This window comes from Scylla paramamosain, chromosome 11, assembly GCF_035594125.1.
Source record: "Scylla paramamosain isolate STU-SP2022 chromosome 11, ASM3559412v1, whole genome shotgun sequence".
In the NCBI taxonomy this organism is placed as follows: domain Eukaryota; kingdom Metazoa; phylum Arthropoda; class Malacostraca; order Decapoda; family Portunidae; genus Scylla; species Scylla paramamosain.
In genome coordinates, this window is record NC_087161.1 from 23,398,523 (window position 1) to 23,423,522 (window position 25,000).

General features: G+C 43.9%; 1 protein-coding gene across 1 annotated transcript in view; it reads left to right on the plus strand.

The window, feature by feature from the left end:
- LOC135105085 (SEC14-like protein 1) overlaps positions 1-25,000 on the plus strand; it is a 154,590-nt gene that overhangs the window by 47,160 nt on the left and 82,430 nt on the right.

Below are 25,000 nucleotides of genomic sequence, written 5' to 3' on the forward strand. Positions count from 1 at the left end.
TTTCACGGTTCGTCAGGCATTGCTATCCTTCACTTGTGTGTGTGTGTGTGTGTGTGTGTGTGTGTGTGTGTGTGTATATAGCTTCATGTCTCCGCTGTCTCTATAAGTTGTTTATATATGTTGTTTATATAAGTTGTGTTTTATTCTTTCGTCAGTTTACAACTATACATTATCAATAAAATGTGTCCAAATGTCTGTCTGTGTCCATCTATCTATCAACCTATCTATCTATCTATCTATCGTTGTGTGTTTGTGCCTTGTGAGGTTGAGTGTGTGTGTGTGTGTGTGTGTGTGTGTGTGTGTGTGTGTGTGTGTGTGTGTGTGTGTGTGTGTGAAAAATTGCGTCGCTTCTGTATTTGAGGAATTCACTGGTCAAAGACAAAGGTAGAAAGTTGTTTTAGTCCAGTTGTGTGTTGTGCTCAAGGTGTGTGTGGCCGCCAGGTGGTCGTCTGCCTCGGGTTTCAGGTGTGCCGGGGACTGGGAGTGACAGGAAGGATGTCTGACGTGGAATTACCTGGTGTATAAATAATGAATTAATCCCCATTTCTATTATTTATTTCCATTTATCTTTATGTAGGTAGTTATGTATTAGTGCATCTAAATTGTTATTTGTTTCGTCTTGTTAATGTTTTTTTTTTCTGTATTTATGTATGCAATCATGTATTTGCGTATTTATGTACTTTCCCTTAGCTTCATATCTCAGATTACCTGTGAACACATTAACTGATTAACATAATATTAATCACGTAAAATGGATGACAGCAGCACAAGACACTATAAATAATTAAAAGTAAAGAAAAGATATATATATATTAATACAAAGATGACCTTTACCTACACAGCTCATTATTCACTTAGGTCATTATTCTTATTCAGAGATATTTTCAAAGCCAGTCATGATAGCGCAAAATATAAAGCACATTAATTGCCTTGTGTTTTGTTCTTTTCTTCCAAACACGCGTAACCAGAGATCCTTTTCATATCCCCTTCATGAATCACTGACGCTTCAAACCAGTCCGAACTACATTGAACAAAGACGAACAAAATAATACAACATAAAATAGTTTCCCCGGAAGAGCCACTCGAGTTAAATAATGACTTCAAAACAATGACTTAAAACATTACGCCCTCTTTTCCAACCACTCATTCAAGTAACACAATTATGTATTTCTTTAAGCCACTGAGTGAAAACATTAAACCAGTGACTTAGAACATCACTTCCTTTCAGAGAGAGAGAGAGAGAGAGAGAGAGAGAGAGAGAGAGAGAGAGAGAGAGAGAGAGAGAGAGAGCAGGAAGGCGAATGCACTTGCAGAAAAAATAAATAAATAAAATAATGCGTAGCTCAGGCGAGAAGTGACTGCACACCTGGACGTCCCGATGGGCAGGTGTTGCGGGTAGGTGGCAGAGGTGAGTGACCAGGTGACAGGTGCGGCAGGTGGCGACAGATTGGGTAAGGTGGTGAAGGTGAGTGTATAGGTGAGAGGGAAGGGAGGAGGGAGAGAGGTTGGAGTGATAGTGAATGGAAGGGAGAGGTCGGGAGAGTGAAGAGATAAATTGTGATAAGAGCTGAAGGGAAGGAAGAGAGAGAGAGAGAGAGAGAGAGAGAGAGAGAGAGAGAGAGAGAGAGAGAGAGAGAGAGAGAGAAATGGAAGTTTTTTCATTTTGTATTGTTGATATTTTTAATTTTATCATTACTATTACTACTACTATTACAAATACTACTCACACTACTCTCAGAAAGAAAAATATTGCAAACCACTATGTAAGAAGAATGAGCTCGGTAAAGGTTACAAAACACACTTCTCCTTTCACCTCCTCCTCCTCCTCCTCCTCCTCCTCCTCCTCCTCCTCCTCCTCCTCCTCTTCCTCCTCCTCCATCTCCACCTCTTCCTTCAGTGGCCTCGAGAATTTCAGCTGCCAATCCTTTGTTTCTGACTGACTACCACACCTCCCTCACCTTGCACTCACCTCTCTCCCTCTCCCTTCCTCCTCTCCCTCCTTGTCTCACTCCTTCCTATCCTCCCTTCCTCCCGCCGCCATTCTCTCTCTCTCGTGGCTTCTTTCCTTCCTTCCTTTATCCATGTTTCAAGTCGACATAGCCTTCCGCCGCCTCCTCCTCCTCCTCGTCCTCCTCCTCCTTTCCCATTCTTTCCTCCAAGTTTCTCCCATTTTTGTTTCCTCTCCTTTCTTTCTCTCTGTCCCTCCATTCCTTCTTTCGCATTTCTTCTCCTAATTTAGATCACCCTTTTCTTCCTTTCTCTTCATCACAGTGAACCATATATTTCTTGTTTTTCTCCGACTCTTCTTTCTTCTCTCTTTTCTTCCTTCGTTTCCTTTATTTTCTTTACTCTTTTCCTTAGTTTCCTTAGTTATGTTTTTCCTCCTCTTATTCTTTGTATATAATTTATTCCCCTTTATTTTTATTTCTTTCTTCTCATATTCTTACTTATTCTCATGCTTTTCTCCTCTTTCTCCTTTCTTGACCTCCGAAACACACACACACACACACACACACACACACACACACACACACACACACACACACACACACACACACACACACAGCAAGGTGGAAGATGCCAAAAACTAATTGTGTTGTAGTGCCTCAGGTGAGCTGATTAATTAAAGGAACCCACCCGTCCGGAATTTTTTTTTTTTATGTTGTTGTTGGTGTTGCTGTTATTGTTGTTGGTGATGGTGGTGGTAGTTACTGATGTTTAAGCCGTATTGTTTCTGTGTTACTGTTGTCGTCGTTATTGCTGTTGCAGTGGTGATGCTAGTGGTTGCTATGACGGATATTTATGCGTTATTGTTTCTGCATATATCATTGTTGTTGTGATAGTGGTGGTGGTGGTGGTGGTGGTGGTGGTGGTGATGGTGATAGTGGTAATAATTTTAAAGGGGCTGTGTGGTTGTTAGCTAGTTGTGTGAACGAGTGAATGAGCGAGACTTGTGTGAGGCATGAATACGTGTATGAGTGAACGAGCTAGGCTTCAGTCATAAGTGTTAAGTGGAAGTGCGCGGCCTGGCGCCGAGAGATCACCTACCTCCAGCCTTCTGTTCACACCTTCTGTGAATAAACACCTGCACTGTTACCTGCGTTTCCTGTGCCCCTGCTGGTCAAGAGTCGAACATGGCGCAGTGAGTAGGATCAGGACAAGGCTGCAGTGGGTACGGCGCAGAATGGAGAAGCAGTTGGAGGCGCTGGCTGCCCTGCTAGCGCGACAGTCGGAGCAGAGTCAGGCTCTGCTAGCACGACAGTCGGAGCAGAGTCAGGCTCGCGAGGAGCGTTTAACCCAGCTGCTGGAGAGAGTGGGGACACAAGCTCCCAGTCGCACCACGGCGAGCAATGAAGGCGAAACCACAGCCCGCAGCACGTCTACCCAGGGCGCGAGGTTCCCGACGTCCGCCACCATCATTCCTCACTTAACGGCGTCAGCATCTTTACGTGAGTTCGACACGTGGCGCCATAAGTTTGAAGGATACGTAACCCTCGCCAGGATAGACTGTCTCTCCCTGGCTGAGCAGAGGGCGGCACTCGCTGCTGTCCTAGACGACGAGTGGACCCGTACACTTCGCTACGGGATAAGCTTACCGAGAGACGCGGAGTTAAGAACCATCCTCGATGCAATGTGTGAGTACCTGCGAAGCCAGCGCAACATCATCATGGATAGAAGAGACTTCTACTCCCGCGTGCAAGAAACGCAAGAAGGTTTTGACGACTTTTTATGTGCTGTAAAGGAAATCGCCAATTTCTGTGACTTTTGCGACCAGTGCATAAACCATCAGCTGCGTGACAGAATTGTCGTTGGGACACGAGACGAAGTGGCTCTGAAACGCATGCTGGAAAACAAGAAACTCACCCTTGAAAACGCCATAGATATTTGCAGAGCATCAGAGAGCGCTAACCAGTGTAGTGCAGTACTAAGGGGCGGCTCTCACTCTTCGAGCCATGGTGTGAACGCTGTCTCGAACTACAGGAAGGGCAGTTTCGGGGGCTCAAGCCCCACGGGCTGTTATCGTTGTGGCAAAGATTGTCGCAGTGACAAAAGGGGATGCCAGGCAATAGATAAAGTGTGTCGTAACTGCGGGAAAAGAGGGCATTTTGCGAGTGTATGTCAGCAGACAGTGAGGAAACGACGAGGAGCTTCGAGGAGTTCCTCAACTGTCTCTCCTCATCGCGGTGCAGGCCCGAGGCGGGGAGCCAGTGCCAGTGTATACCAGCTCTTATCAGGCGTATACACAAAGACGGTGACGGCACGACCTGCGCCCCAGGTGCTCATTACCGCCACACATCCCGCTGGAAGAGACAAGATTACGTGGACTCCTGACTCTGGGGCCGAAACGACCGTTATTGGCCTCGACACGGCAACACTCCTTGGAATCCCGCCCTCCAGCTTGGCGCCCGCTGATGGTGATGGACTTTATGCTGCCGGTAATCACCCCCTCACCTGTGTAGGAACTTTCTCGTCGCACTTGCAACTGGGCGACAGGGAAGCTGAGACTGTTGTGAGCGTGGTGAAGGAGGTGAAGGGGGCGCTGCTTAGCTGGTACGATTCCATCGCTCTCGGAATCCTCCCCGAAGATTTTCCGGCTCAAATCCGACCGCTACGCAGGGAAGAACAGCACACCGGCAACAGCTCCATCAAGTACCCGACCGCCTCGCAGCCACCTCTATCTACGCCCACAGAAGTGATCAGCTGGCCTCATTCCTACGACCCAACGCCACAGCAGCGTGCGGGGCACGCTGCTGCTGTGATCAAGGCCTTTCCCAGCGTCTTCGAAGCAAAGGAAGGTTTACGTGCAATGGCTGGTGGATCCATGGCCATCGAGTTGACAGACGACGCTGCTACTTCTGGTGACCTCGACCCTCTCCACTCAGCGGTCATCTCAGCGTTATCTGCCACCAATGAGGACGGCGTCCGCTTAGCACCACTCCAGGATCAGACTGTGGAAATGGTACGTGCCGCAGCAGCAAGAGACGGGGAGTACTGCTTGCTCAAGAACGTCATCATCGAGGGCTTCCCTGATCATTGCCACGACCTCGATCACCGCTTGCGTACGTACTGGCCGGTGCGCAGTCTGCTGGCCGTAGACGACGACCTGGTGGTTTACGGGCCGAGGCTTCTTATTCCTCACAGCCTCCGCCGAGAAACACTAGAGCGACTCCATGACAGTCATCAGGGGATGGAGCGCACCAAGCGACGGGCCCGACAAACGGTGTACTGGCCTGGTATGGACAGAGACGTTGAGAACGTCGTTTCTGGATGCTCACTATGCCGTCCACTCCTACCAAGCCAAGCCAACGAACCTCTCTGGCAGGACACGGACACACCCAGCAGGGTGTTTGAGTCAGTTTCTGCAGACTACTTCCACGCAGCAGGCCGTACATACCTCGTGTATGTAGATCGCTTGTCTGGGTGGCCTCACGTGTCTGCATGCTCACGTCCAGCATCGGCTGATCAGCTCGTTCGTGTCCTTCGGGGTGTGTTCGCCGACACGGGCGTGCCTGTTCTCCTGAGGACTGACGGTGGACCGCAGTTCACTTCTTCATCGGTACGGCGCTTCCTGGCTCGATGGGGGGTGGAGCATCGTGTATCTTCACCTCATTATCCACGCTCCAATGGTCACGCCGAGGCAGCGGTCAAGTCCGTGAAGAAGCTGATCCTCACGACCACACAGCAGGGACACCTGGACGAGGATGCGTTCGCTCGCGGGTTGCTGGAACTGCGCAACACTCCGAGGGCGGAAGGGCGATCACCAGCACAAGTCCTCTTCGGTCATCCTATGAGGTCCTGTGTCCCGGCTCATCATCGCTCATACGCTCAGCAGTGGCAGCGCGCTGCTGATGAGTGCGACGCCAAGGCAGAGCGACTGAGGAAGAAAGCGAAACTTCGCCACGACGCGTCCGCCCGTACTCTTCCTCTCCTGCACCTCGGTGGCCACGTCGACGTTCAAGATCACACGACAGGCCTCTGGGATCGCCTGGGTGTCATCGTGGCTGTTGGGCGAAGGAGAGACTACCTCATCAAGATGGGCAGCGGTCGCGTGATGTGGCGTAATAGAAGACACCTACGCCCACACAGACCTCTTGCTCCCCTTCCTGTCGAGCAGCACACCGCTCATGGCGGTGCAGCGCTTCAGCATCAGGGTCACGAGGAACACCACCATCCCGGCAGCCCGGAGCATCAGGGTAACGGGGTACACCGTGGCCGAGAGCAACCAGAGCGTCGAAGCAGCCGACAGCGTAGGGAGCCGAGACGACTGCAGGTGCGGTGGCACCGTAGCACCTACGATTAGTCGTACGTGTTCATTGTACGCTGTGTTTGTTTTGTGTATATGTACCGTGTTTTCTGTACTTCAATCATTGTAACTTTGTTTCATGTGTTACGGTAGCCATAACAAAGATAAGGAATCTTCCTTATGTCTCGGGGGAGGTGTGTGGTTGTTAGCTAGTTGTGTGAACGAGTGAATGAGCGAGACTTGTGTGAGGCATGAATACGTGTATGAGTGAACGAGCTAGGCTTCAGTCATAAGTGTTAAGTGGAAGTGCGCGGCCTGGCGCCGAGAGATCACCTACCTCCAGCCTTCTGTTCACACCTTCTGTGAATAAACACCTGCACTGTTACCTGCGTTTCCTGTGCCCCTGCTGGTCAAGAGTCGAACAGGGGCTATTTTAGTAAACGTGGCGAAAATTGAAGTTTTAATGGCAAAAACATGTGCCTTTGTGTGTGTGTCTGTATGTGTGTGTGTGTGTGTGTGTGTGTGTGTGTGTGTGTGTGTGTGTGTGTGTGTGTGTGTGTGTGAAGACGAATAAGTAAAGAAAAATAAAAGAAAGAAACGAGTAAGCAGGAGAATGAGAGAGGGAAAGATAAGATAAATTGAAGGACTGGATTAGAATATTTAAACTATTTGCAAAACTAAATAAAAGATATTGACGAACTTCCTTTGTCTCAGAATAAATTACTGTGACATGAAAGTAAATAAGTTTAAAATTTAACTTGATTTATATGACGGTAAAGTGTCTCGATAATTTATGTGTGAGCTAAAAGAATGTGAAATCTTTGATGTGTAGGTTGGGGAAAAAAAAAAAGTAGAGAGAGAAAAAGTAGATTTTCAGAAAAGTTTTAATTTGTGGAGAAGGAAGACAATTGCTTTTTATTGCTCTATGTTTACTTTTGTTTTATGAAATTTTGATGTGATAGTCCAGTTATAAAAGCTCATATGAAATGGTGAAATAAAGTCATCTAGTATTATGTAATAGTCAAGAGTTGAGAGAGAGAGAGAGAGAGAGAGAGAGAGAGAGAGAGAGAGAGAGAGAGAGAGAGAGAGAGAGAGAGAGAGAGAGAGAGAGAGAGAGAGCTCGTGTTTTCATAGGAATAATAGATTTTCTGAAGATTAACAAATGAAGTAGGAAGACAATGTGTTTTTTAATGCTACAAGTTTACGATCTGGGTCATGAAATTTCGAGGTCCATCTTAGACAAAATAGTAAAATAAAGCAATCAAGTGCCATGTTGTAGCAGAGTCAGGAGTTGCGTTATGCTCCGGGGAATTGTCGGGGCGGGGAGCACAGGTGGTGAAGGCGGCAGCTGGGGATTGCCTGGCGTGTTTACATGGCTAGTGGAGATAGTAATAAGCTTCCCCTGAGCCACCCCCTTAATCCACCATTTGTGTGAACTCTCTCTCTCTCTCTCTCTCTCTCTCTCTCTCTCTCTCTCTCTCTCTCTCTCTCTCTCTCTCTCTCTCTCTGTTTTAGCTTTGAATTGTTTACGAGTGTTGTTTTTGTTGTTGCTGTTGTTATTGTTTTTTTCAGTTGTAAATAGTAGTTGTTGTTGTTGTTGTTATTATTATTATTATTATTATTATTATTATTATTATTATTATTATTATTATTATTATTTTCGTTTACCCTTTTCTGCCCGTGTCATCATCATCATCGTCATCATCATCATCATCATCATCATCAATCATCTTCGTGTACCCTTTCCTCCCTTTAATAACCTGACCCTTCTCCATCATCTCTACACACTTGACCTCGCTTCCTCCTTCCCTCCCTCCTTCCATCCCTCCCTTCCCTCCTCTTCCTTGTTCGCTCACTCGCTCCCTCCTTCATCTCCCGCCCTCCCTTTACCTTTGTCTCTCGCACCAAGACCTCTCAGCTTATCTTTCATTATATTTTCTCCTCCTCCTCCTCCTCCTCCTCCTCCTCCTCTTCCTCCTCTTCCTCCTCCATATCTGTGTATTCTTTGCCCCTACTTCACTTCCACTCACTTCATATACCTCTCCCCTCTCCTCCCCATCTCCTCCACTTTCCTCCACTCTTTCCCTTATTCCTTCTTAATCCACGTGCCTCCAACATCACCATCACCATCACCACCATAACAACAGCAAGAGTAAGAACAAAGGAATGGATTAAAGTTGAAATGCATGAGGCTTAAGTGGATTTGTAGGTGGATGAGGAAGAGAGAGGAAGAAGAGGAGAGAGAGAGAGAGAGAGGTGAAGGAAGTTTTTGCTGAAGGGGATGAGTGGAGTATAGTGGATCTGAAGGTTATGGGAACTGGAGTGGAAGGAAGAAGTGGAGGGTGAGAGAGCGGTAGAGATAGTGGAGTGGGAGGTGGTTGGAAGAGAGGGTGTGGTCATTGAATAGGGAGAGAGATATGTAGTGGAAGGTAAGATGAGAAAGAGAGAGAGAGAGAGAGAGAGAGAGAGAGAGAGAGAGAGAGAGAGAGAGAGAGAGAGTGGATGGATGGAAGGAGAAAGGAAAAGAAGAAAAAAAGGAAGGAAATGAGGAGAGAAGGATGAAGAGAAGTGCATGGTAGGAATAAAAGGATAGAAGGAGAGATGATGATGATGTAGAGAAGGAAGGAGAAATAAGGAAAGGATATAGGTGGGAATGTGGAAGAAAAGTTTGTGTAATTATATAGAAAGAAAATAGTAGTAGTAGTAGCAGTAGTAGTAGTAGTAGTAGTAGTAGTAGTAGTAGTAGTAGTAGTAGTAGTAGTATCATTATGATAAGGACTAATTAAGACTTTCAAATCGTGACCCAAAGTTATATGAAATTATGATCGTATGCAAGGTTATTTCTCTCTCTCTCTCTCTCTCTCTCTCTCTCTCTCTCTCTCTCTCTCTCTCTCTCTCTCTCTCTCTCTCTCTCTCTCTCTCCTCTCCTCTCCTCTCCCTTCCCTCCCCTCCCCTCCCCTCCCCTCCCCTCCCCTCCCCTCCCTCACACATACTCTCTGAAACAGTCTAGTCTAAAGCACGCTCATTAAAGAGCAACACAGTTAGTTGTTGGGGGGGGGGCGGGGAGGGATGAAGGAAACACAGGTAGTTGAAGTGGAGAGGACGGGGAATGCAGGCAGTGAGTGGAGGGGGCAGGTGGAGGGGAGAGTCAGGTAAGGGGGAGTGACTCGTGTATACGCCATGTTCCCATCAAGGTTTCAGAGGCGCCTGGGAATGTTATATCAAAGAGGCTTTTCCTTTGATTCATTCCCCTCTCTTCTCTTCTCTTCCATTCTGTTCCAGCTTTTTGATTTGCATTTGTGTTTTCGGTTTCGCATTTTTCCTCTTTCTGTGTGTGTGTGTGTGTGTGTGTGTGTGTGTGTGTGTGTGTGTGTGTGTGTGTGTGTGTGTGTGTGTTACCCTGTTTTATCAACTGGAATTGCGTGGATTTGTTTAATCTTTTTTCCTCCTCTTCTTTACTTTTTTTAACGTTTTTTTTTTTTAATGTTTTATTTTGAGTGATTGGAAACTGGAGGTGTTTTTATTGTCTTCCACCTTCGTCCTTTTGTTTCCTAAATGCTTTTTTATTATTGTTATACCGTTTATTCAGTTCTATTTTTCTTTCTGTTACTCATTGTGTTTTGTCCTCAGTTTTAAAGTTGCACTTGTATATATTCTTTTTGTATATATATATATATATTTTTTTTTTTACTCAGAATAAATAGATTTCGTGGTATTCATGAAGATTGGCTTAAAAATAGGTTTGCCTTTATATGTTGAGATTGGAAAATGCTTTGTGAGAGAGAGAGAGAGAGAGAGAGAGAGAGAGAGAGAGAGAGAGAGAGAGAGAGAGAGAGAGAGAGAATCTATACCTGGGAAGAAATTGTTGTTGTTGTTGTTGTTGTTGTTGTTGTTGTTATTATTATTATTATTATTATTATTATTATTGTTATTATTATTATTATTATTATTATTATTATTATTATTATTATTATTATTATTATTATTATTATTATTATTATTAATTTCCCTTATCTTTCTTTACAGGTGAGTGAAGGAAATGCCGCTCTAAATAAAGAGGAGTAGATGTAGGTACACCAGAGAGAGAGAGAGAGAGAGAGAGAGAGAGAGAGAGAGAGAGAGAGAGAGAGAGAGAGAGAGAGAGAGAGAGAGAGAGAGAGAGAATGTGTGAGTGTGTGTGTGTGTGTGTGTGTGTGTGTGTGTGTGTGTGTGTGTGTGTGTGTGTGTGTGTTATACATATATGTCTACACTTCTACCTTTGATTTTCGTCACATCTTTCTTTATCCACGTCACACCCTCCCCATCAGCGTGCCTTATCCCCAACATTCACTTCGCCCTCACTCGCACGTCACAGTTCCCTCTTTCCTTTATCCTCCCAGGCAGAGTCAATACCCAGTGTCAGTGCAAAGCCGCCCTATCAGTACACGTCACGCCTTTGATTACACCTGGACATTGCACCGCTCACCTTTATCACAGTCTACCTGGGGGGTGGTGTGTTTCATTACCTGCCCCCTTGCCCTGTGTTTTGGAACGTTCCGGCTCCTTATCTTGCAGGTTCGAGTACATGGGAGTTTGTTAGTGGAGTTTTTCTGGGTATTTTATTTTATTTTTTTTTGTGATTCTTGTGTTTGATGTGTTGTAGTGTGAGTTATTGTGGTTTTCTAAGGTGTTTTCGTGATTGTTGTGATAGTTAAAACAGGGTGCAGTGGAAGTTATCGGGATTTTCGTGATAGTTTAACATGTTGTATCGGAAAGACGTGATCATGGTTCTCGTAATAGTTTAACATGCTCCAGTGGAAGTTATCTCGGGTTTCACTAGTGTTTTTTGTTGATTCCACTGATAGTTAAACTGATTGTAGCCAAATAAACTGGGGCTTTTCTTTAACTCTGGTGATAGTTTAACGAATACTCTACATAAGGAACCAGCTTATTATATCCATGGTCTTTGAAAACAGTCCTTGAGAGAGAGAGAGAGAGAGAGAGAGAGAGAGAGAGAGAGAGAGAGAGAGAGAGAGAGAGAGAGAGAGCCTTGGAGAATACAAACCCGAACTTGAAGAGCGGTTCGCCACACATGACTGAAGATAATGTGATAAGGAGGGTGATGATTCATTTGTAGTTAAGACAGTTGGTGTGTTCATAGTACCTTGCTATCTTCTGTGGCGATATTTGACTTTATGTACTCACTCAGTCATTACCAAGTCAGTCACTTCTCTTTCCTTTATTTACTTTTCTTTCTCGCCTCTCATTGCCTTCAGTGTTTCTATCGTGTCCTTTAATTTTTCCTCGTGTTGTCTTGAATCTCATTTCCTTTGTCCTTTAGTGTACGCAGCTTCGAAACGTCCTTCATTCTCATTATTGTCTGTCCTTTCTCTCTCTCTCTCTCTCTCTCTCTCTCTCTCTCTCTCTCTCTCTCTCTCTCTCTCTCTCTCTCTCTCTCTCTCTTGGTCTTTAGTTTTGCAGGTTTTGTATTCGTTATATTTTTCTATCTTGTTTCTTCACGCACGGGATTTACAGCTAATTAGCTCTCTCTTTTTGTTGCTCAGTTGAAAAACGTATTTGAGAGAGAGGGAGAGAGAGAGAGAGAGAGAGAGAGAGAGAGAGAGAGAGAGAGAGAGAGAGAGAGAGAGAGAGAGAGAGAGAGTGTGTGTGTGTGTGTATATACATGTTTCATTGTTTCATCATTAAACATTTTCTTCTTATCGCAGTTCTTTATCCCTTAGTTTCTTGTAATGACTCAGTTGCTTACTTCACTCCTTTCTTGCTGGATATCCCGTTCATGTCATACGTATTTAGATAATATACTACTACTACTACTACTACTACTACTACTACTACTACTACTACTACTACTACTACTACTACTACTACTACTACGACTACTACCACTACTACTACTACTGCGTCTTAAATGTAGGATAACACACACACACACACACACACACACACACACACACACACACACACACACACACACACACACACACACACACACACACACACACACACACACACACACACACACACACACACACACACACACACACACACACACACACAGGCAGGCAGGCGATAAAAGCTCGGGATACAAACAAAGGCCACAAACACTGGAGCAACACTGACACTTGAATTAAAAAGAGAGAGAAAGAAAAAAATACAACACACACACAGAGCACCGTTTATCCCTGCCAGCGAGAGAGAGAGAGAGAGAGAGAGAGAGAGAGAGAGAGAGAGAGAGAGAGAGAGAGAGAGAGAGAGAGAGAGAGAGAGAGAGAGAGAGAGAGAGAGAGATAATGCAGACCTCCCTATGTACTTATTCATTTTTGCATTACCTGTCAGCGCTTTGCAAAATTTTCCTCGTTGCTTAACACAAAGGACCTTGTTTGACGACGTGGAGGAGGAGGAGGAGGAGGAGGAGGAGGAGGAGGAGGAGGAGGAGGAGGAGGAGGAGGAGAACAAGAGATGAAGGAGAGGGCGAAAGATTTTAACAGGGGAACATAGGAGGAAGAGGAAGAGCGAGAGCATGTGAAGGAAGAGAGGGTGGAAGTAAGATGAAGGGATAAGAGAGGAGGAGCGTGAGGACAAGGAAGGGAAGGAACAGGAAGAGGAGGAGGAGGATGAGGAGGAGGAGGAGGGGTGTAAGGGCTGTCAGGGCATAGTGGCGACGACAATGGCTTTATAGGAGGAAGAGGAGGAGGAGGAGGAGGAGGAGGAGGAGGAGGAGGAGGAGGAGGAGGAGGAGGAGGAGGAGGAGAAGAAGAAGAAGAAGAAGAAGAAGAAGAAGAAGAAGAAGAAGAAGAAGAAGAAGAAGAAGAAGAAGAAGAAGAAGAAGAAGAAGAAGAAGAAGAAGAAGGGGAGGGGAAGGAGGGAAAAATAGTCGGGTGAATCTCTCGAAAAAACGAAGGTGGAGTAGAAGAAAGGGGAGAAGGCGAAGGAAGAAGAGAATAGAAGAAAAGGAAGAGGAGAAAGAAGAGAAGTAGAGGAGGAGGAAGTTTTTATTATATTGGCTGTCAAGGGATAGTATCAGTAACAGTGGCTTTATATAAGGAGAAAAAAAAAACAGAAAGCAGGAAGAGGAGAAAAACATAAAAAAAAATAAAATAAATAAAAAACAAGAGGAGAAAGACCAGAAAAAAATAATACGAAGGAGAAAAAAAGAAAGAAAGCAAGGAGGGAAAGAGGAATAAGAGGAGGTGGTGGACAGGTATTGATTGCTTTACCTGCCTCACCTGCCTCACCCCGGAAGGCCATTGCCCCCAGGTGATTAGGTGTTTCCCTGTGGAGTCATTCTTGCCTCACGAATGCCGCCGGTGAAGATTACAGCGTGCGTATCGCCATCAAATTTACCTCCGCCTCTGCTCTTAAAATTACTATACATTTGATGGAGTTTACAGGCTTGGAGATAATTACCTACTCATTCTCACGTTCATGGTTCGCAAGGTATATTTGTTGTGTATTTAGTTTTTATTTATTTATTTCATTTTATTTTATTATATTTGATGAGGCAGATAAAATGATAGATACATATTAGGTAGGCAGCTAGGTAGATATTGAGAGAGAGAGAGAGAGAGAGAGAGAGAGAGAGAGAGAGAGAGAGAGAGAGAGAGAGAGAGAGAGAGAGAGATTTTCAAACTGGGAACAAATATTCATGATTACGTCGCAGAATATTTGAATAGTTTGTCTTAACACCTCTAAATAAAAACAATAGTAGTAGTAGTAGTAGTAGTAGTTGTAGTAGTAGTAGTGGTAGTAGTAGTAAAACCAGTATTAAGGTATTCAAAACAGTACTCCTCTTCTGCATTAACACCAATATCGAATCCTGTGTATCTTCAGTCATTTCCAGGAGACAGACAATACAACCCCTTCATCACATTCATTATTCCCGCGCTGTACCTGCCTGGGTCCAATTCGTACCCCATTGAAAGGTGCACCGCTCCCTGTATTTGTTCATTTCCCTGCAGTAATTGGTTATCTGTCTTTTTGTATTGCGTCATTAATGTTCCCCGCCTCGTATTAAAAGGTTGTCTTTGTTTGCAGCGAGTTAGTATAGATAATGTTTTCATGTTTTGTTAGTGATATTGAAAAATAAAAAGATAACGAGTAAGGGTTGTCTAGATGTGATGCTGCTACAGGAACTACTACTACTACTACTACTACTACTACTACTACTGTCATCACCATAACCACTGCTGCTATCACTATCACTAACCACCACTACTAATATTACTACTACCACTATTACCAGTACTTCTGTCATTACCACTACCAATATTATTTTCACCATTACCACCACCACCTCCATGGCCTACAATAATAATAATGAGGCCAAAAAACAAAGCAGTCTCTCTGGAGGGAAAAAAAATATATAAGAAAAAAAAATTCCTGACGCCCTAACTGATAAAAATGATAAAGCACCACCGCCTGTCTCACCTGAGCTTGGCGAGAATACCTGGCCAAACTAGTCAGCGTTCCGCCTCACACTTAACCCAGATAGAACCGGCCAGGTGAGGCTAAGGTGCTGAGGAAACTGTGGCTGGGGGAAAGGTGTGGACGTGCTGGTGGTGGTGGTGGTGGTAGTGGTTGGTAAAGGTAGGTTGGTTAAAGTATATCCTTATTTGTATATTTTCTGTTACTTTTGCGTTTTCGGCAATGATATTTTAATCTTTGTTTGCTTACTGTGAATTAAATAATGTATTGTAGCTTATCACATACAATATCGTCTGGTGTTCTTTGTTCTACCTTTTTGTTCCTTTGTGTACTACTACTACTACTACTAACTACTACTACTACGATGGTCACACTACCATCAATATTGCCGCTCCTGCCTCTTCCACCATCACCAAGCATACTAATACCACCACCACCACCACCACCACCACACCACCACTACCACCACACCACCACACCACCACCACCACCAGAAAAAGCAGGTCCATCTCCAGCCGAATCCGGAAAGGCTGCAGTGTTCGTGGCCACAATGGGGGTGAGGGGGTGAGGGAGGGGGCACAGGGGGGATGAGGGAGTGAGGAAGAAAACAAAAACGTAAAAAAAAGTAAAGACAAAAATAGAAAAATCCCTTCCTGCATCCTGCCTTGAAATCGTGATGGCGGGGTGAGAGAGAGAGAGAGAGAGAGAGAGAGAGAGAGAGAGAGAGAGAGAGAGAGAGTTACCGATCTGTATAAGCCATGCCATTAGCTCTGAAGGGCACACCTGTATCATGTAAACTATCTCTCTCTCTCTCTCTCTCTCTCTCTCTCTCTCTCTCTCTCTCTCTCTCTCTCTCTCTCTCTCTCTCTCTCTCTCAGCATTACATCACATCTTTTTTTTTCTTCATCTCCTGTCCTCTTGTTTCTTATAATTTTCTCCTTCCTTTGTTCAGATTACTTCACATTTACCTTTATCTGGGAGAAGAAACGAGGTAGAAGAGGAAGAGGAGGAGGAGGAGGGGGAGGGGAGAGGTGGAGGGGGAGGGGAGGAAGGAGGAAGAGTAGCGTGAGCAAGATTCGTATATAACCTTTTCAGTTCAAGGAAGTCAATACTAGACTGACCTTAACGCGTGTGTGTGTGTGTGTGTGTGTGTGTGTGTGTGTGTGTGTGTGTTTGTATGTGTGTTTATGTGTGTGTGTGTGTGTGTTTGCCAATAGATCAAAGTTGTAATTCTGCCTGCTGGTGTGTTTCTCTCTCTCTCTCTCTCTCTCTCTCTCTCTCTCTCTCTCTCTCTCTCTCTCTCTCTCTCTCTCTCTCTCTCTCTCTCTCTCTGGTTTATTTATTTATTTATTTATTTTTGTCGTTTCTTTCTTGGAAAAACCATCATCTTGTTTTACCATTGTTTATTTTGTTTATTTACTTATTTTTTTTTACCAAGTGTTAGAAGATTGTGATGACAGTGGAGTATTTAATGGAGTGATGATGATGATGATGATGATGATGATAGTGATAATGGTGCGTAAAAAGCATGAAGGCTGGCGATGATGATGACGATGATGATGACGATGATGATGATGATGATGATGATGATGATGATGATGTACAAGACGTGTCTGTGGTTTAAGTGTAAAAAGTTTGATGATGAAAACAGTAACTGGTGATAATAGCTGTAAAGATGGTGATGTTGGTGATGAGAGGCTGTGGTAAATGATGGCGGTGGTCGCAGGTGGCGGGTTTAATGGTAGGTAGCAGTAGGTAATGGTGGTGGTGGTGGTGATGGTAGCGGTGGTGATAAATTGCATAGTGAAGAAGGAAATGGTGGTGGTGGTGATGGTGATGATGACGGCAATATCGAGTGACACTCAAGGCTTCGTGGCAAATTAACGAAATGAAAAAGACCTTCAGAGAGAGAGAGAGAGAGAGAGAGAGAGAGAGAGAGAGAGAGAGAGAGAGAGAGAATGATGATGCGAGACGAGGCGAGGCGAGAAATTACCTCTCTCTCTCTCTCTCTCTCTCTCTCTCTCTCTCTCTCTCTCTCTCTCTCTCTCTCTCTCTCTCTCTCTCTCTCTCTCTAAAAGCTATCTCTCGAACCTTGTTATTTTCACATAGGAAAAGTTTTGGCGGAGAGAAGAAGAAGAGAAGGAAGGTGGAGGAAGAAAGGAAGAGAGAAGTAGGATGGGAGGAGGTAGGTAGGATTAAATGTCTCCAGGAACAGGGAAGAGGAGGAGGAGGAGGAGGAGGAGGAGATAGGGAAGAGAGAGAGAAGTTATGGAGGTAATGTTCTCTAAGCCTTTCTATGTGACACTGGAGAGAAATCAGAGGGGGAGGAGGAGGAACAGGAAGAGAAAGAGAAAGAAAAGGAATAAAAGAAAAGAAGAAGAGAAGGAATCAGAAGAGAAATGACAGATGGAAGGACAAAGAGCAAGAGAGAATCAGGTGTGTGAGAAAAAGCAAAATAAAAGAGAGAGAATGAAGGATGAGAAGAGAAGGAATGAAATGAGGAGGAGGAGGAAGACGAAGAGGAAGGGATAGAAATAGAGACAAGTGGATGACAAGGAACGAAGGGAAAGACAGAAATAATAGCATAAGGGGAGATAATTGAGAGAGAGAGAGAGAGAGAGAGAGAGAGAGAGAGAGAGAGAGAGAGAGAGAGAGAGAGAGAGAGAGAGAATCTGTGAAAGGGTAAATAACATAAAAGAAAGAGAGGGAGAGAGACAGACAGGAGATTGCGGTGATGAAGAAGAGGGATAGGAAGAGAGAGAATGTAAAATAAAAGAAAACAATGGTGAAAGAGAGAACGAGGAAGTGAAAGGAGAGGCGAGATGGAGACATTACAGAGAAAATGATAATGCAGAAAGAGTGAGAGGAGAATAGATCCTTAGACAATGTAAAAGGATGGGTGAGAGGAAGAAGAGGAGGAGGAGGAGGAGGAGGAAGAGGAGTAAGTGGAGGAGGAGAGGCCCCGGGAGTAGCAGAAAATTGAGTGAATTATATGGGGGAGTCAAGGAGGAAGATAAAAGAAGAGGAGGAGGAGGAGGAGGAGGAGGAGGAGGAAGGTAAGTGACTCGGTAGATAGATAAGGAGAGGGATAAAGAGGGATGGATGGAGGGATGAGATAACAAGATACTGATGGGATGGTGCTGTTGCTGATGATGATGATAGTGGTGGTGGTCGTGGTGGTGGTGGTGGTGGTGGTGGTGGTGATAATCATAGTGATAGACGCGAGGGGGAATAAAAAGAAAAAGGAAAATTTGATCTAGTATACATAGATCGAGACAATGAAGGTAGTAGTAGTAGCAGTAGTAGCTAGTAGTAGTAGTAGTAGTAGTAGTAGTGGTGGTGGAAACTTGAAGACAAAAATGAAAAAAAAAAGGAAAGTTAGAGAAAATTAAAGTGGGAAGCAAGAGAGGAGACAAAGAGTTCAATTTAGAGTGCAAAAAGGATAGATCCAATGAAAAGAAGAGAGAGAGAGAGAGAGAGAGAGAGAAGGAGGAAGATAAAGTAGGAGGAGGAAGAGGAGGAGGAGAAGGAAGCAGTGAAGACAAAGGATTCATTATTCCCGAGACGTGGACATCTGGGAGGCGCGGCTGTTGTGGTCCTGTTATAGAGCCGTGATCTGAACCTTACGCAACGCTTCTCTCTCTCTCTCTCTCTCTCTCTCTCTCTCTCTCTCTCTCTCTCTCTCTCTCTCTCTCTCTCTCTCTCTCTCTCTCTCTCTCTCGCGGGATAAAAAGCTCTCGTGACAGCTGTTATCTTCACACACACACACACACACACACACACACAGAGAGAGAGAGAGAGAGAGAGAGAGAGAGAGAAAGAGAGACCGACTGACCAATCTCTCACGCTCATCACCAGCAGGCTTCCTCCACTCACCACTCCCGTCACCACTCACTCTCTCCTTCACCACTCACTCTCACCTCCCGCTCACCACATCTCCTCACGGCCTCACCTTGCAATCAGCTGCACTTACCTGGCAGTCCCGCGGCCAATTACCACCTGGTGTGCTGCTGATTCTCGCCGCAGAGAGAGAGAGAGAGAGAGAGAGAGAGAGAGAGAGAGAGAGAGAGAGAGAGAGAGAGAGAGAGAGGATACGTGCTTGGTGTAAAGAATATGTTTTTTTGAATAGCAGTGAAAAGAAGGAAGAGATAATGAGAGAAGAGGAAAAATATAGAAGGGAAAATATGTGTTTGTTTATTCATTATAATACATAATAAAATTATATTAAATTCTCCACGTCACGTACACACAGAATCATTGTAAAATACACGAACATTGCTTAAATTTAGGTAATAATATTAAATACCAAAATATTAAATCGGGGAATTAAAATACTTATCAAATGCAGGATCGTTATATAAGTACATAATTAAAAGGATCAAGGGGGGGCATTTACAACTGGGAAATATTATGCAAAGTTATAGAAATTTACGTGCTTTTGGAAATCATAAGGGAAGTTTAAAGTACCAGTGTCTTGTAGGTACATAAATATCACGTTTAAAAAGTACAGCATGAAGAGGTAAAGATAATTTGCATGTGCCTTTGGTAATCAGAATAATTTACGTAAAGTTTAAAGTACCAGTGCCTAATAAGCGTAGGAATGTTATGTTTCAAGGTAGCACGTGAAGAATTAAGGAAGATTTACGATGGCGAAAGAAAAAAGAAATAAAAACGGAATTCCGAATCTCAGACTAATTTCAAAGTGGGATTAAAAGAAAGAGTTTAATTGGGTGTCCAGCCTGAAAATAAAAAGAGTAAGGCTTTTGGAGAGTTAATTAGTTGAAGAGTAATGTCTCTCTCTCTCTCTCTCTCTCTCTCTCTCTCTCTCTCTCTCTCTCTCTCTCTCTCTCTCTCTCTCTCTCTCTCTCTCTCTCTCTCTCTCTCTCTCTCTTTGATGTAATAAAATGTTATACTTATTTTTCGTCATTAATAAACGTATGCATGACATTAATTAAATCATGCCGTTATCCTCTTCATGACACTCCTCTTTATGACACCCTTACATAAACTACCTCATTACTAATTTACTTGATGTGACAGACCTTAATCCAGTAAAAAAAAGAATAAGTAAGTAAACAGAAAAGAATAGCCATTACTTAGAGAGAGAGAGAGAGAGAGAGAGAGAGAGAGAGAGAGAGAGAGAGAGAGAGAGAGAGAGAGAGAGAGAGAGAGATTATGGGAATAACTAAAAGAAAAGAGTAATATATGCATACATTAGTTTGATTAGAACAGAAAGACACGTGATGCACTTAACTGATAAGGAAAACACGTCGTAACTTTGATGAGGGGAGGAAAGAGAGACAACTTGGCAGGGAGGTAAACTTGAGAGAGAGAGAGAGAGAGAGAGAGAGAGAGAGAGAGAGAGAGAGAGAGAGAGGGGGGGGGTAATACTTTCCCAGAGAAGGTAATGCATTGTGTTGGGGAGAGGATTGACTTACCTAAGCATATTACCTGACCACCCCTTGTTACCTGGAAGTAATTAACCTATACATGGAACCTGGATGCAGGGCTTATAATTAATGGAAGCTGGTCTTGCACATCTCTGTGTGTGTGTGTACGTATGTGTGTGTGTGTGTGTGTGTGTGTGTGTGTGTGTGTGTGTGTGTGTGTGTGTGTGTGTGTGTGTGTGTGTTGCAGAGATGGAAAGGTGAAAGGTTGAAGAATAAAAATTATCACGTGTCACCGCAATATGGATATGTCAATGCCTCGTGCACACACACACACACACACACACACACACACACACACACACACACACACACACACACACACACACACACACACACACACACACACACACACACACACACACACGTGACTTGCAGTTTGTCAGACGAATATAACACCATCATCATTCTCTCTCTCTCTCTCTCTCTCTCTCTCTCTCTCTCTCTCTCTCTCTCTCTCTCTCTCTCTCTCTCTCTCTCTCTCTCTCTCTCATTTTCTAATCATATAAAAATACAGTTTCCTCGTTCTTTTTCTCTCGGGTATTTTTCACGATTTATCAGCTGTTTATCTTTCCTCTTTCACTCGCTTCCTTGCTTATCTCTCCTGTTTCTTTCCCGCCTCTGTCCTCTCCGATAGTATCTTCTTCTTCTTCTTCTTCTTCTTCTTCTTCTTTTCTTCTTTTCAAGGGCCCCAGGCGTGTTTACCTGCTCAAGGGACAAAGGTGTGCTGCGTCCCTCTTCAAAAATCTCGTCAGACTTTTGGGTGAAACTCTAAAGGCTTGAAGATTATCATGATGGAGGGTGTTTGCTGTTTTCAGGGGAGGAATATACTGTTTGTAAATGTAGGACTTTGAAAAATATGATGCTGATACTACTGTTGTTTTTGGCGCTGTTGATGCTGCCACTATTTTCACTACAGCTGCTGTCACCACTACTGATCCATCCATCACTACTGCTATCGCTACTTCTATTTCACTCATGCTGCTGCTACCACTACTACTACTACTACTACTACTACTACTACTACTACTACTACTACTACTACTACTACTACTACTACTACTACTACTACTACTACCACTACTACTACTACTACTACTACTACTACTACTACTAAATAATAATAATAATAATAATACTCCATTTCTATTACTATCTCTACTTGTACTACTGTTGTTACGTATTCCTTACACTACATATTACGAAACACTCCAAACCAAACCACCACAGCAACTTGCATAATAGATAACAAAAAAAAAAAAAAAAACTGGTAAATCACGGAGCTTATTTACAACTTGACGAATCATCTCAACTTTGATAAATTATGGATCACTTGGGAACTTTGCCCGTAACTTTGAAAATCCTCCATCATACCTCTAATCTTACGCTCCTTATTGAGAAGGTGAGGAACGCTTATTAAAATTTTACCCCACCTTGTCCTCTTGCCAGCTGTGTGTGTGTGTGTGTGTGTGTGTGTGTGGCGTCGTCAGCAGTGTGTCTAATTATAGTTTGCCATGTGCGTCTTGAAAATCCGTACATGAATAATTACGAAATGAATAACGCGACTGTGTGTGTGTGTGTGTGTGTGTGTGTGTGTGTGTGTGTGTGTGTGTGTGTGTGTGTGTGTTCGGAGCTGTGGCGTCGCAGGATCTGTGTGTGTGTATTTATAGTACGTCTTGTGCGTCTTAAAAACCCGTACTGTGATTGTGGTGTGTGTGTGTGTGTGTGTGTGTGTGTGTGTGTGTGTGTGTGTGTGTGTGTGTGTGTGTGTGTAGAATATGACCTCGTATGCACATATTTATAACCATCACTGCTTGTGACATACTTCTTTTATCGGTACGTTTCGTGACTGCCTGCCTTGTATCGCAATGAATAAATAAATAAAGAAAGAAAGAAAGAAATAAAAAGAAAGAAACATTCTAATCAGTATATTTCGTGATTCCCTTAATGCAAAGTAGAAATATAACAAGTTTTATTAAGGAAAGTTGTGTGTCTTCCGTTAATCTCTACCACTCTGTGTGTTCACCTGTCTTTTTGTTTTACCTGTGTGTTTATCTTGCTGTTTACACAACGATGTTTCTTTACCTTACTTTCTTTTGATCTTGTTACTTTATCATTTTTCTCTCCCTGGCACTCAGCAAGTCTGCCTCTCTACTACATGGGTCTATTTTTATGTATGCTCTTCTATCTTTATTAGAAATGTGTTTTTAGATTCTCTTTAGTTTCTACCTATGTCAACATCATTTGGCTTGGAAATGTGCCTTTGGATTTACCGCTGGAGCAATGACCTTCACCGTAAAACGGGCCACACACACACACACACACACACACACACACACACACACACACACACACACACACACACACACACACACACACACACACACACACACACACACACACACACACACACACACACACACACACACACACACACACACACACACACACACACACACACACACACACACACACACACACACACACATATGACCTTGTAACCTATAAATCTAAACTTACAAACATAAAAAAATACATCTCATCCAACTTTATAAAACAAAGCTTAACTAAAACAATAATAAAACCTAAGAAAACGTAATTTGTGGCTATAATAAAGGAGAAGCAAGTTAGGTTAGGGGTGAGTGTCCCGAGGGGGGTGAGGGAAGAAGTCCATACAGGTGAGCTTGGTGAAAGGGGTGAGGGAATCAAGTTATTAAGTCTCCCCTGACGCTTGTTGGGGCGAAGAGGGATTTGTGAGGGCAGGACACAAGAGCAGTATTGTTCCGTGTACCCATCTCTCTCTCTCTCTCTCTCTCTCTCTCTCTCTCTCTCTCTCTCTCTCTCTCTCTCTCTCTCTCTCTGTATGGTGTTACAGATTATCCAAGTGAGATCATTTTTACAACGTGATGTGCTGTTGTATGTAGGGCACAGATGTGTGTGTGTGTGTGTGTGTGTGTATGTTAATGGGTGAGTGTTTGTGTGTAAACATATATATCATCAAAATCTTACATCCTCAATTATTCATGGAAGGAGGGAGAGAGAGAGAGAGAGAGAGAGAGAGAGAGAGAGAGAGAGAGAGAGAGAGAGAGAGAGAGAGAGAGAGAGAGAGAGAGAGAGAAACAAGTTTTGTATGGTGAACGTGGCAGTGAAAGTACTCGTACTATTACTGTAGGAAATCCCGTGGCCAAAATTTTCTGTGCCACTTTCTCTCTCTCTCTCTCTCTCTCTCTCTCTCTCTCTCTCTCTCTCTCTCTCTCTCTCTCTCTCTCTCTCTCTCTCTCTCTCTCTCTTTGTGTGTGTATGTGTGTGTGTGTGTCATAGAAGTAATAGTAGTTGTAGTTTCAGAGGTGATGAATTATTAATAGATAGTAGTAGTAGTAGTAGTAGTAGTAGTAGTAGTAGTAGTAGTAGTAGTAGTAGTGCTGGGAGTAAACAAGTGAATAGATTGGGGATATTTGTCCTTACTAAGTGGAGCAGCTTTGGTAGTGATGGTGATAAGCGAGAGAGAGAGAGAGAGAGAGAGAGAGAGAGAGAGAGAGAGAGAGAGAGAGAGAGAGAGAGAGAGAGAGAGAGAGAGAGAGAGAGAGAGAGAGAGAGAGAGAGAGAGAGAGAATGGAGTGGGGGGTGTTGAAGGAGGATACGCAGGGGGGCAGACAGGCAGGTAGGGGGAAAGGGAGAGAGAGGAGCTATAGAGGAAGGGGAAGGGGGAAGGAGGATTGAACGATGAGGGGGAGAAGGGGATGGGCTGTGGGAGAGATAGATTTGGGAACAGATGGGAGGCAATGGGGGTAATAGAGATTGAAGAGAGAGAGAGAGAGAGGAAAGGAGAGGTGGGGAGAGAGAGGGAGGGAGAGTTAAAAGGATGTACCGAGGCACCACCTGTCACCACATCCTGTTGTCGTAGGATGCCTAGCTCTCTCTCTCTCTCTCTCTCTCTCTCTCTCTCTCTCTCTCTCTCTCTCTCTCTGGTAAATATCATGCATTAACGAAATATAATTCTCCTGCGAAACTTTTTATTTTCTACACACGTACCATCACCATTGCCACTATCACTACCGCCGCCACCATCACCACCACCACCACCACCACCACCACCACCACCACCTTTACTGCCTCTGCGACCACCACCACCACCACCACCACCACTATCGCCATCACACCTGTTATCGCTATAAAGTTCTGGAAATGTCGAGACTTTCTGCTCATATTATTTTACCGTTCTCTCTCTCTCTCTCTCTCTCTCTCTCTCTCTCTCTCTCTCTCTCTCTCTCTCTCTCTCTCTCTCTCTCTCTCTCTCTCTCTCTCTCTCTCTCTCTCTCTCTCTCTCTCTTTGTCGCTGGATTATTTGTATTTTTTTCTGTCTATTTGTTTTTCTCATGCTGGGAAAATCTGTTTCTACTACTACTACTACTACTACTACTACTACTACTACTACTACTACTACTACTACTACTACTACTACTACTACTACTACTACTACTACTACTACTTAGTACATAAGAACGTAAGAAAACAAGTGAAGCTCCAAGAAGTTATTAGGCCTACATGTAGAAGTCCCTGTATAAAACCCACTACTGCTACTGCTACCACTACCACCACCACCACCACAATTTTTCCACTTCTAGCACCATCACAGTTGATTACATTAAATATAACAGCTACAGCCACCATCACCACCCCCACCACCACAAGAGCAACAACAACTACAACAACAACAACAACGACAACAACAACAACAACAACAACAACAACAACAGTTACTATATTCTAACTGAAACAAAAACTTTTAGTAGGAAGAAGGAAGAAGAAGAAACACATCCTAGACTTTACATTTCCTTCGGTACACATAACTTCCTTCCGAGCGTGGTATCAGCAGAAGGGAGGA